General features: G+C 40.0%; 1 pseudogene; it reads left to right on the plus strand.

The window, feature by feature from the left end:
- The first annotated feature begins 516 nt into the window (after nt 1-516).
- Nucleotides 517-1,827, plus strand: LOC112300914 (tubulin beta chain pseudogene; annotated as a pseudogene).
- The last annotated feature ends 8,733 nt before the right edge of the window (nt 1,828-10,560 follow it).

Raw genomic sequence — 10,560 nt, forward strand, 5'->3', positions numbered from 1 at the left:
GATGCTGGAACCAGCACCATGCTCATGGGCAGATGTTCTGTCTGTGAGCTTGCTATTAAATAGACTCAGAATGACAGGACCCAGTGGTGATAAACATTCTCTTCCTATAGTGTACCATAGAGTACTTCTGGCTAACGAATTTCAAGCAGAAAAAAATATGTCTGTTTACTATTAGAAAATCCAGGTGATGTTGGAAAAATAAAATAAGTACCGTGTTGATTCAGGGTCAGTTGGTAATTAAGAGATCAGTTCTTTCAGGTCTCAGAGCTTAGTGTGGGCTCTTCTGCCACCTCCTATCCTGTGCACTACACCCACCCAGCCCTCCTTCTTTCCTGAGCCCTGACCTTTCCTTTCTCCCTCTCAGAACCTCCCTGCCACCCTGTTCAGGCCTTGCTGCTCCAGTCTCTGGATCATGACCCATTCTACCAGCCTGTGAACAGCAGCAGAGAAAAAAGAAATTACATATTTTCTTGCCCCTATTAACTTTGAGGAGAGAAAACAATTTTAATTTGAACCATGAGGGAAATCGTGCATATCCAGGCCAGCCAGTGTGTCAACCAGATTGGTTCCAAGTTCCCGGAGGTTCCAAGGTGATCAGTGATGAACAGGACACCCACCCCACCGGCACCCACCACAGGGAGGACCTACAGCTGGATCACATCTCCATGTATTTATTACAACAAAGCCTCATGCTCTCTAGGTGGATCTAGAACCTGGGGCTATGGTCTCTTTTCACTGAGGCCCTTTTGGCCAGATTTTCAGACCAAGGAATTTTTTTTTAGATTAGTCTGGGGCAGGCAACAGTTGAACCAAGGGGCACTATAGAGAGGGGGCTGAGCTGGTTGATTCAGTACTGGACGTGTTGCATAAGGAGGCTGAGAGCTGTGACTGCCTGCAGGGTTTCCAGCTGACCCACGTGCTGGGCAGAGGCACAGCCTCTGGAATGGGCATGTGTTCATCAGCAAGACCCATGAAGAGTATTCTGTCTTATCACGAACAACTTCAGTGTGTACCTTCACCCCAAGTGTCTGACACTGTGATTGAGCCCTACAGCGTCACCCTCCCTGCCCATCAGTTGGTAGAGAACACTAACAAGACCTCCTGCACCGATAAAGAGGCCCTTTACAACATCTGCCTCTGCACCCTCAAGCTGACCACACCAGGCTATGGGGAGTTGGACCAGCTTGTCTCCACCACCATAAGCAGTGTCACCACCTGCTTCCACTTCCCTGGCCAATTCAGTGCTGACCTCTGCAAGCTGGCACTCAACATGGTGCCCTTCCCATGCCTCCACTTCTTCATGCCTGGCTTTGCCCCTTCTAACCAGCCATGGAAGCCAGCAGTCTCCAGCCCTCACCGTACCTGAACTCACCCAGTAGGTATTTGATGTGAAGAATGTGATGGCTGCCTATGATCCCTGGCATGGCGGGAAGCTCGCCATAGCTGCTGTCTTCCAAGGGCAGATGTCCGTGAAGGAGGTGGAGGAGCAGATCTCAACGTGAAAAATGGGAATAGCAGCTACTTTGTGGAATGGATCCCCAATGATGTCAAGACAGCTGTCTGCAATATCCCGCCCAGTGGCCTGAAAATGACAGTCGCCATCATTGGCAACAGCTTGGCCACCCAGGAGCTGTTCAAGCACATCTCAAAGCAGCTTACTGCCATGTTCCACCAGAAGGCCGTCCTGCACTGGTACGTGGATGAGGGCACAGACGAGATGTGCTTCACCAAGGCTGAGAGCAGCACGAACGACCTTGTTCCGAGTACCAGGATACCGCCGCAGAAGAGAAGGAGGATTTTGGCAAAGAGGCTGAAGAGGAGGCCTAAGGCCAGTTCGGTCATTCAGGCTTCTCAATTCCCTCTGCCTTCTTCCTCAACTGCCTCTTTTCTTTCCCTCAGAATTTGCATCTTCTGACTCTCCTTTTTACTTTTACAGGTGTTCCAGAACAGTGCCTGACACATAATAGGCACTTGATAAATATTTCTTGTTTGTTGAATGTCTCCTCTGTTTCTACTCTGGGAAATCTTTATTTCTGCCATTGTGGGTGACCCTGTATTTCCTCCTGGTGCTCATTCCTCCCATGTGTCTGTTAATATTTCCCTCTCTGTTTTCAAGATAATTCCCCAAGATAATGGGTCTCATCCAGATCCCATTTAGAACTGTGCAAAAAATGCCGTCCTAAGCCCATGTGGTAGCCTAAGGGAAAGGAAACCAGACTAACTCCAGCAACTTGTAGTCCCAACAAGGAACAGGGTGGGATTTCCGATTTGAGAGCAGTTTTGAACAGTGGGATTCTGGCTGTTCAAATCCTAGTTTGCAGGGATTTTTCCCTGCTCCTCTCTCAGCTCTTGAGGAAGTATTAACAGTATTACCTCAGTTTTCAGTTTCTCTCCAAGCTCCGTCCTGAGCTGTTTCCTTTGCAGGATCTGCCCCACTCTGCCAAGTGGGACCCTTCCCTCTTCTACTTTATCTCCTTCTCACATGGGAATGCTTCCTGCTCTGCATGGAGAAAGAGGTAAAGGGGGAAGAGAGTGACCAGGCTTGGTCCCTAAGCCTCCAGATCGTCCCCATCTCCACCTTTTCTTACCCAAAAAGGAATATCAGTCCTCTATTCTATGAAAAGGTACGTACTGCAACCTGAATGTTGGAGTCATTTCCTAGAGAAGAGGGGACAGGACACCCTCTGTCTTTTGGCAACATCTCATCTATTCTTCTGCTATTGCCTCTTTTCCCCTACCATGGGGATTGTCCTATCTTACACTTAAAATTTTGGTTTTGTGTTGAACTTGCTGGGTTTTTTTAATATTGAAAATCCTACACTTAAAATTTTCATTTTGTGTTGAACTTGCTGCTTTCTTTTTAAATATTGAAAAAATGAGTTTGCCTCAAGTGCTAAAAAATAAATGGACATTAAAAAAGAAAGAGAGAAAAAGAGATCAGTTTGTTCAAATGCCCTGCACAATGTATTTTCCCTCTATGGGTCGGTAAAGCTCTTACAACCCAACATGTCTCACCGCCCTTCTCTCCGTGCTGTCCCCACTGCTGTGGTTTAGGACTCATTGCCCTTTACAGCAGCTTTCAAGTTTTCCTCAGTGAGTCCATTCTCCCCTCTCCAAACCTGCGTGTACACCAGCGCCAAATCAATCTTTCTCAGAGACTCTGTGGCACCTCACTTTCTACAAGATAAATTTTGCTTTGGTTTGTTTTAACCTAAGTTTGTGGCACTCTATTTTCTGGCCTGACCCTAGTTTTATCAACTTACTTTTTTTTGCTCCTTTGTATGCACTGAACATTCCAATTCAACTCAAAGACTTACTGTTTCCTGAATATTCTTCCATTGGTGTGACTTTGTTTGAGGTGTTATTGTCTGGTAAAACCCTTTTATTTATCTCACATGTCCACTATCAACATTTATTTAAAATACCATTTTTCTGATATCAGCAGGAAATATTTTCTTTCCTATTAAATCTCTCATAACATTTCTCCCGTTCTTTCATTCATTTACTCATTCAACAATATTAACTGACCATCTACTTTGTGCCCAGTGCTATTATAAAATCTCAAAACACATCAGTAAGCCAAACAGACTACATTCCTTTCTTTCCTCAAGCTTACAGTCTGGTGACAGGAGACATAAAATAAATTAAATAAATAAGTAAAATACAGAGCATGTTATGTGGTAATAAGTTCTACATTTTTAGCTAAAGAAGATACATGGGATAAGGAGAGTTGAGAGGGGACTTAGGATTTTAAACAGCATCCATAGAAAGCCCCAAGGAGAAGATGCCTTTTGAGTGAAGACCTCGACAAGATGCTGGAAGGGCAAATGGACTTAATAGCAAAGTATAAAGGCTCTAACACACAAAGAGCATGCGGATGAAAAGGAAATGAAGTCAGAGGCACTGAAGTGAGGTGACAATGATTTATGTCTTTGTAGATTATTGTGAGGACCTTTCTGCTTATTCCAAGTGAATGGGAAATGTATCATCCATAGTCCCAGGAGGAAATAGGTAGCATACATATGCTGGGAAATTTAAGTATAGTTTAATAAATTTTCGATTTACAAATGCGTACACAGTATTTAAGAAACCTAAAATTAGTATAGTTCTCACTATGAGTAACAAGAGCATTACTATGTTAGGCCTGAAGTGCTTATAACAAACCAGAGGTATCTGTATGGAGTTGGCTGCTCGACAGCAGCTGTGGATTTCAGTATAGAAACACCCAATACTTGTTGACCATACAGAAGCAGAAGGAACACCTAAACCTCATTCTCCTGCACACCAGTCTCTGACTAATGCTCTTATTACTAAATCCAACCAGAATTCAGAGATCGAGGAATCTGGTAGATGCAATCCAGGGCATAAAATAGGGTAAGTAAAGACAGAGAGGACCTAGGGAGCACACAGAAGATATCCAGATCTAAAATCTATTGGAGGGTTCTGAGCAGAGAAGTGACATGATATTACTTATATTTTTAGGACACTTTGCCTGTTTTGTGAAGAATAAACTATAAGAGAACAAAAGATCGGGTGAGAGGCTACGACAGTAAACTAAGTGAGCGACGATGATGGGGATGTGAACCAGAAGGTTAGTAAGAGTGGGGAGAAGGGTTGCACACTATGCATTTTTAGAAGTTGAGCTAGCAGGATTTTCTGAGATATTAGATGAGGGATATAAAAGTATGGATAGAGCTAAGGATAAATTTATAGTTTTACCCCAAGCACCTGGAGAAATGGGTAGCAGTTCTGATGAAGGGGGAAGAATATAGATTGTTTTTTAACTTAGCATACTTGTGTTCTTTTCATCACCCATATTTAGTTGGATATGGACAGATAGGTAGAGAGGAAAACACTTAAAGATGCAGAACAGAAGAAGCAAATTGCTGGAAGAATGACCTTGAGTGATTTCAATCCAGTGCATAGATGGAAGGGTTTCCTTAAATAGCACTGACTTCAGACCAACAGGAGTAAAGATGGTAGGTGAGTAGAAGCAGTGCTAAGAATTTGAGGACTATGTTTTCTGGTTCTCTTCTATGACTTTCTAAATTAAAAAGTAATCAAAACAATAATTAATCTAGAGTGAGAATTGGGAAAGAGGTGTTGGATATTTGAAACAACAGGGCCAAAGATGAAATAATCATCTAGAAAGAAAGTAAATGGTCCTGGGCAAAATAGTATTATTTCTGGGGACAAATAAGAGTCTCTCTGAGGATGGTGGTCATTAAATTGTGATAAGGTCAATCAGCATGGTTGTCTGTTTTTCTCTGCCACATTTGTGTACTTGTATGCAGGAGATAAGTAGGCAGACAGAAGGGTTTAACCAGGATGGGGATTAAGAATGCCTGCAAAGATGTGATTGTGTTGACTGTGGGATATAAGCCCCATCAGGAGTGAAGAGATGACACGAGGATTAATAGATTGGAAGTCTTGGTAAGGCAAAAGGGTTGCTGAATAAGGGTATCAGGTCAAGTGGGCTAGAAAGACAGGGGATGAGAGACAGGGAGTGAGTGCTTAAAACTGAGATGAAGAAATTGCTCTTGTTCAGTCTCACAACATTAAAAATAAGATAATGGCAGTGAGGGCGTGAGGTATATTGAAGATAAGACAACTAGAGGGAATGGCATCAAGAAATTGAGTGGTTAAAGTATTGGAAATTTACTTTATGTGAATTTTTTATATTTTAGTCACTAAGAGGTAAGACAATACATTTGAAGGGGTAACAGCGAGCCAGGTGTCAAAATCACGAAGTGAGAGGGAGAGATCAGGGGTTGGTATGTGATTGCATCCAGGAGGCAATATGGGTGGTGTACGTGATTTACAGCTGGAGGATTTTATAAAGCAGGGAAGGGCAATGGTCCAGAAGCAGTGACAAAGAGGAAGGAGAATAGTTATTTTACTCCCAGAGTGATTTTATAAGGGGTATTGGAATAAAACAGACACTACTTGAGAAGGATAAAGAAGAAACAGTACCTTCAGGAGAAAATCAGCTTTCATTGGAGTTGAGAGAATAGGAGTTGCTAAGACTTTTTTTTTTTTTTTTTTTTTTTTTTTTACTTTCTGGAAAGGGATCTCCCAAGTGAAGCCACCATGGGGGAAAAAAAGAGGAGCCAAGAGCTGACGAATGACTCCTGAAGACCTATTCTGAGTCCCTGGATTGGACAATATCTAAAACATTTTCTATCACTAGACTTTTCAATCATATGAACCAATACAATTCTTTTCTATTTTGTCTTTAAGACAGTTGGAGTTGGTATCTTCTATTTATAAATAAAATACCCAGCCCTGCCTGGTGTGGCTCAGTGGATTGAGCACCAGCCTGTGAACCAAACGGTCACCAGTTTGATTCCCATTCAGGGCACCTGCCTGGGTTGCAGGCCAGGTCCCCAGTTGGGGATGCGTGAGAGGTAACCACACATTGATGTTCCTCTCCCTCTCTCTCCCCCTCCCTACTCTCTCTCTAAGAATAAATAAATAAAATCTTTAAAAAAATAAAGTTCATCATAGCTTTAGAAACAAGATTTAAAATAAATGAATGAATGAATAAATAAATAATAAAATAACCATAAATAACACAATCATTTTACATTATGGAGAGTCAGGAGTCCTGAGTCTAGTAATCAAAGTCCAGGCTCCCGAGAATCATTGAGCCTTCTGGGACCCATAACAGGAACAGTGGATCTCTTAGACAGTGGGGAGAAAAGATCGTGTCCAGGACTATTCTGCTGAGCTGTTACCTTTTATTTAGGCTTCCATATGATGAAAAACAGCAGTCAGGCCATCAATGCAGAGATAATTAGCTGAAGATATTGAAGGGGAAATTTTTCTTCCTTGTGTACGCTATCCAAAGTCTACAATTAAAGATTCATTCACGTACAATAGTTCCCATATTCAATACAAGTCACACAGTCTGAAGACAGAATCTGCCATTGAAAGAAACAAAGAAAAGTTTTAAATCAAAATATTTCAAGAAAGTTTGCTTTTTATTACATTTTATCAAGCTGCTTACCCTCAGGAAATTTCAACATATTTTTTCAGAAATTTTACATTTTAATTCAGAGCTATAAATCAATTAATCAGTTATTATTAACTCAGCAACAAGCAGGAGTAGAACAGAGAAAAGTTACACACAAAAAGCAAAGAGAAAACTTAAATTTTGGAAATATTAATTACTTTCCAATTCTGAAAAGTAAATTGAAGACATGCCTTGTTAGTTATTTTTGTGAAATGTATTACCTTTTTAAAAAATTTCTATTGAACTTGTTGGGGTGACAGTGGTTAATAAAATTATATAGGTTTCAAGTGCACGACTCTATAATACATCATTTGTGTATCGTATTGTGTTCACCACCCCACATCCATTGTCAAGCATCTTTCAGTTAGCATATAGCCAAACCCTCTTTACCCTTTTCTACCTCTCCCCACCCCCTTCTTTTCTTGTAATCATAATGCTCTTGTCTGTGTTTATGAGGGTTTTTTTCCACGTAATCCCTTCACCTTTTTCACCCAGCCTCCAACCCCCCTCCCCTCTGACAACTCCTAGTCTGTTTTCTATATCTATGATATTATATTTATATTTTGCTTGTTTATTTTGTTCAGTATTTTCCACTTATAAGTGAAATCATATGGTATTTGTCTTTCTCTGACTGGCTTATTTTTAGTTAGCATAATACTCTTCAGGTCCATCCATGTTGTCACAAAAGGTAAGTTTTCCCCTTTTATGGCAAAATAGTATTCCATTGTATAAATGTATCACAGATTTTTTCTCCACTCATCTACTGATGGACACATGGGCTACTTGCAACACATTATCTTTTAGAGTTAAAATAGAAAAAATAAAAATAGCACAAATTTTTCCTGTGGAGAATAAGAGAATCATAATCAATAGCGTGTCCATAATATACTACATTGTTTTGTTACACACACCTTCATCAGGAAAATCCTAGACTAGATATTTGTTGTCAAATTCATTGAGGGAATTAAATTAATTGCATGAGACAGAACACAGTGACTGGTAATCAAGTTCAATTAACTACAGAGAGCAACCATCTCTTGAAGCACATTTCTGATGGTTTACAATGATAAAACTGTATTAAGAAAAAGCCATACTTGTGTACTTTATAAAGAGTTCTGTTTTTCTTTAAGATATTAAAAACATTTTCTTCTGACAACATAGTTCATTTCAATCTCTCTGACCTTGGAATTTGCTCTAAAGTGCTGTGTTAGGAAGTAGCAGGGGACTAGCTAGAGAGGGAGACGAAAGGTACTAAGGTCTACCTGTTCCCATTTACATACATCATGCCATTCAGCCATTCTAGGGACGACAAGAAGCTGGTATAATTACTCCCATTTCAAAAATCTGGCTCTGGCTGGTGTGGCTCAGTGGACTGAGCACCAACCTGCAAACCAGAGGGTCACAGGTTTGATTGTCAGGGCACATGCTTGGGTTTGCGGGCCATGTCCCTGGTAGGGGGCACACTCAACCACACATTGGTGTCTCCCTCTCTTTCTTCCTCCCTTCCCCTTGCTCTAAAAATACATAAATAAAATATTTTTAAAAATCTGATAACCAAGAATCAGAAATAAAATTAACTTGCTCAAGATTAAACAGCTCTCATGTGGAGGTGGCAGAACTATTCTGAAACCAGAGAAATCTGGCTCCAAAGACTAAGTTTTCTGCAGACCAGGCTGCCTCCTAACATTTCAAATCAGCACGAATCTTAAATTACCAATTCTATTTTTGGGACCATTGATATAGTGTAATAATAACATATAAAAATAATAAAATCAAGACTGGCTTGATGATTAATAAGCTTTATTATTTTGTCATTACAAGTCACATATTATAATGACACTACATTAATGGTTTTGTGAATCAAAATAAGACTTTCTGTTATGTTATGACAACAGCAACCGCTGTAAATCATATTTTGTATAACATTTTATAGTTTCAAAATATTTCCACATACTCTCTCTCCTTGCGATTCTGTTATTGTAACAATCTGAGAAGTAGGTTGAGCCAATTTTATTCTATTTGAAAACTGAGGATATTGAGGAACAGGGCTTTTGCTCGAATCAAATGAATGAAGACCCCCTGTGAAAACATAGGCTATTTATTCATTGACATATTCACTCTTCCGAAAATAAATTTGCATATCTGTTATGTGAAGCCAACTCATTTCTTAAGTGATATCCAATCTATTTTTCATTTCATCACTTTGAGACTTATGTTACAGAGTATATTAAATATGTTAATAACAGTGGCTACCAGGCCTAACATCTCTTCAGGTCCCAGCCAACTGCCTTTGCAAACAGAAGCTGGTTTAGTTTTTTCTTTGAGTAAGCTCCTTAATTTAGACGGGCCCAAGGGCAGAAAATCCATAAACCTGCTGCTAACATCTGATGCGATCTAACATAAGATACTGTATATAAGGGTTATGGTTATTGAAGAGGCAGACAATCCAAAACAAGTAGAGACTGGGGCAATAGAAGACATACTTCTGAGCTAAATGGCAGACTTAACAGCGCCCAAGCTCTTGATCTTACTCTGAATACATAGTACTACTAACTAATATTTTAAATACATTAAAAACAGTCAGATAAGCTACAAAGCAAGAAAGGGAAACATCCAGGGGCCGGAAGTGAAAAAAGATCCATAGCGATGAGCAAGAGCTGACGTCATGTTGCTTGGGCGAGTAAGGATATATGCATTTGTGGCTTTCATTTTTAGTGCTACGTGCAAAAATTTGTCAAGACTTCAGTTCCCAAATACAGTGCAGACTGTAGCTGGGCTCTTAGTATAAAGCAGAACCAAATAAGTGCAGCTCTGTGGACATGCGTTATAGATCCCCAAATCTCTGCCCACTGAGTAATGGCTCCTAGGGCGATAGGCACGAACGGAGTCATCAGTAAGAGATTGAGATCTTAGTTCTATACCAGTGTGCAGACCAAATTTATTCCACCCGAACTATTTTGAAGAACCTCAAGTGGAAAAACTGATAAAAAATTGGAACCTGCCTACCCATAGGGACTAGGCAGACACAACTATAAAACTGCCAGATAGAGGAACTTCTAGTACTCAGAATGTGCACAAGCTTCCCTAGGAATTTGCTCACTGAAGATGTTCTTACAGAAAGGAAAATATAAAGGCAGATAACATACTTACAAATGGGAAATATGTATACACACACACGATCACAGGAAAGAAAAAATGAACTTCAAAATCAGTGTGTTTGTGTGTGTAAAGTGTTCAAAGTGGTCAGAAAAATCAAACCTATAAAAAGGAAAAGAACAGAAGCTTATGATACAAAAATAAGTCGTTTTGTCTGTCAGTGAACTTATTATCAGAAAAAAAATTGAGGCTATCTCACTTTTGATGTCTGTTATTAGAATGCTGAGGGAAAGATATAAAATTTTATATAAGTGTATATATCCAGCTACACCATAGTTTAAATTTGTGGCAGAAATAGATATATTTCAAAAAAAATCTTAAGTGGAAGTATTCTCCATGAAATTTATGAAATTTATAAATGAAAATAGACTTCAGCAGGAAAAATGTAA

This window comes from Desmodus rotundus, chromosome 2 (assembly GCF_022682495.2).
Source record: "Desmodus rotundus isolate HL8 chromosome 2, HLdesRot8A.1, whole genome shotgun sequence".
NCBI classification, from domain to species: domain Eukaryota; kingdom Metazoa; phylum Chordata; class Mammalia; order Chiroptera; family Phyllostomidae; genus Desmodus; species Desmodus rotundus.